The sequence below is a fragment of the Phyllostomus discolor genome, chromosome 13 (assembly GCF_004126475.2).
Source record: "Phyllostomus discolor isolate MPI-MPIP mPhyDis1 chromosome 13, mPhyDis1.pri.v3, whole genome shotgun sequence".
NCBI lineage: Eukaryota > Metazoa > Chordata > Mammalia > Chiroptera > Phyllostomidae > Phyllostomus > Phyllostomus discolor.
The window spans coordinates 29850922-29854032 of record NC_040915.2 but is presented as its reverse complement, the minus strand read 5'-3'; the positions used below and the strand labels follow the sequence as shown (position 1 = coordinate 29854032).

Here is a 3111-nt window from a genome sequence, read left to right as displayed (position 1 = left end):
TAAGAAGGCCCCGGCTGGCGTAGCTCAGTGGATTGAGCGCCAGCTGTGAACCAAAGTGTCCCAGGTTTGATTCCCAGTCAGGGTGCATGCCTGGGTTGCAGGCCATGACCCCCAGCAACCACACATTGATGTTTCTCTCTCTCTCTATCTCCCTCCCTTCCCTCTCTAAAAATAAATCAATAAAATCTTTTTAAAAAGATAAGGAGAAGAAGAAGTAAAGATTTAGCTATAGTCCCTCATTCTTCCTGAGCAGAAAAATCCTCCAACAGCAGCATCTTCGGTGCCCACACCTGTCTGCCCCAAAGAGTAGCAGGATGGGCTGAAGCACGCACAGCCTGCCTTGGGAACACAGCGAGCCTGCCACGGGTCGTGAGTTCAGGGTGTCAGGCAGTTCCACGGGCCTGGCTATCTGCCCTACAGAGTTGCCTTCATAACTACTCCCTTGGTCCTCCAAACTTCACCATTAGGAAAAGATAAAAATCACTTCCATAAATAAAGCAGCCAAGTTGCAGAGAGGGGAAGGCATGTCGGCCGCAAATAGGCATGATAAGCAAAACACAGAATTGTTAGATGGTGGTTTTTTCTAACAGGGCAGATATCCCCATTGTTCCGCCTGCGACAAGGATGGAGACAGGTTTCCTGAGAAACAGGCAGGATTACTTCCTATTAAACCCAACTGAGTGAAGGTGGGGGAAAAAACTACTTTAAAAAAAATGTTTGACATGTTCCTTTTTTCTGTTTCTCATCTTCTCCTCCTTCCTCCTAAATTCAAGCACCTTTTGGTGGGGCAAAGGCAGTTTCTGAAGCAGAATTTTCTCTCTGATTAAATCTTCCCTGTCCTCACACAGCTCCACATTGCTTTGGCTCTGATAAGCCGCGGGTCAGCTCTGTCGGAGCTGGGAACTTTCAGTGATCATGGAAATACAGATATTTCTTATTTTCAATGATAGAAGATTAAGCTGTCATCCCTAAGCAGCCAAGGTGGGAGCATTAAAATCACATCATGAAATGCAGACACTGTATTTATTCACCTGAACTCTTTCTCATAGATGGTTTAGAAACAAGCCAGAATGTTGTATATCATCAAAAAAGTCGCCACCCAAAAGACATCCTGGTGCAGATGATTTTTTTTACGTGCTCCTGATATCTGTCTTTAAGAAAAAAAAATGCGGCAGTTCCCTGAGACCCAAAAGTTGAAAGCTTCTTTGTGCGCTAGGGAACTGCACCCTGCAGCCCAGCAGCGGTAAGCATGCTGCAAAACAAGTATATTGAGTTGTGGTGTAAGCACTGTGGATACCGTTTGGATTACCATGAGAAAAAGAGAAAGAAGGAAGGTCGAGGGGTTCATGAATGCTCAAAGAAGGCAAAAAAGATGATTGGTCTGAAAGCTAAGCTCTACCGTAAACAGCCACATGCCGAGAAAATACAAATGAAAGACTATGATGATGCAGGAAAAGAGAAACACCAAACAAAAGAACAATGAAAAGACTCCACAAGGAACAGTACCTGCATATCTACTGGACAGAGACAGACAGTCTCGAGCTGAAGTACTTTCCAATATGATTAAACAAAAACGAAAGGAGAAAGTGGGGAAATGGGAGGGCCCTCTGCCCAAAGTTCGTGCCCAGGGAGAAACTGAGGTATTAAAAGTTATTCAAATAGGAAAGAGAAAATACATGGAAAATCATGGAAGAGGGTAGTTCCTAAAGTCTGTTTGTTGGAGATGGTTTTCCTCGAAAACCACCTAAATGTGAAAGACCCATCAGGCCAATGGGCTTATGTTTCCCGAGGGCCCAAGTTACATCCTGAACGGAAAGCCACCTTTGGGCTGTCAATACTTGGTGTAAAGCAGGATCCCTCATCCCCACTTTATAGACGTGGGGTGTTATTACCAAAGGCACCAAAACAGAGGTGAACATAAATGAGTTGGGCCTGGTGACACAAGGAGGCAAGGTTATTTGGGGGAAAATATGCCCAGGTTACCAATAATCCTGAAAATGATGGATGTATAAATGCAGTCTTACTGGTTTCACAGCAATTTCACACAAGCAAATCCTTGTAATTACTGAAGACTATACACCAATCAGCAAAACCTGACTGTGATTTTCTGCATGCTACAATATTACGAGAGCTTACGTGTCTGCAGCCGCCGAGAGAACTGCTTATTTAAAGAACATTAAAATGGCCCAGTTTTACAAACTGGTATGAAAAAGTTGGGTTTGTTTCAACAGATTTGCCAGTTTGCTCTGATGATCTGGGCCAGTAATAAACCTCATCTTTTTTTGTTTGTTTGTTTATATTAATTTTTCTTTAGTATTTATTTTTATTGAATTTATTGTGCTGACACTGGTTAATAAAATTATATGGGTTTCACGTATACAATTGTGGAAAGCAGTCTGGAGTTACCTCAAAAAATTAAAAATGGAACTGCCTTATGACCCAGCAATCCCACTTCTGGGAACATATCCAAAGAATCCCGAAACACCAGCTTGAGAGTACAGATGCACCCCTGCGTTCACAGCAGCATTACTTACAGTAGCCAAGATCTGGAAGCAGCCCAAGTGCTCATCAGTAGATGAGTGGACAAAAAAGCTGTGGTACATTTACAGAGTGGAATACTACTCGGCCATAAAAAAAAAGAAAAGGAAGAAGGAAGCCTCAACTTTAAGTTGATGGTACTTAATAAGAATGTGTTTCCATGGCTCCAAATCAAAAAGTTCAACATTTTTTTTAAGTCTTAACAATGCAATACACACAAAGAAGCTGAACTACACCCCCTGTTCCTCATTGTGTGCTAATATATGGACTCCGTCTCCACAGACCAGAAGAAAAACTCCACACTAAGATAAATTCAAGCCCGAGGAGACAAAAGCACAAAACCCTGGTGTAGCAGGCTAACCAATAGGAGGGAGAGAAATCAGAGTCGCGTGTCCCTCTAATGGAGTTTGAGACTGATCCCTTGACTCTGAGGAGAGGCTGGGAAAGTCAACAGACTCAAGGCTAGTGCACCCCTACAGCCGCCCCAAAAACGAGCGTTTATGATGAGCAGCTCCTAGTCAGAAAACATAAGCTTCTTGCCCCTGCTCTAGGCTGAGTCCTGAGAAGAGAAAT

At 43.2% G+C, this 3111-nt stretch overlaps 1 pseudogene; it reads left to right on the top strand.

Annotated features, from left to right (window-relative positions):
- The first annotated feature begins 1249 nt into the window (after positions 1 to 1249).
- Positions 1250 to 2108, top strand: LOC114510385 (annotated as a pseudogene).
- The last annotated feature ends 1003 nt before the right edge of the window (positions 2109 to 3111 follow it).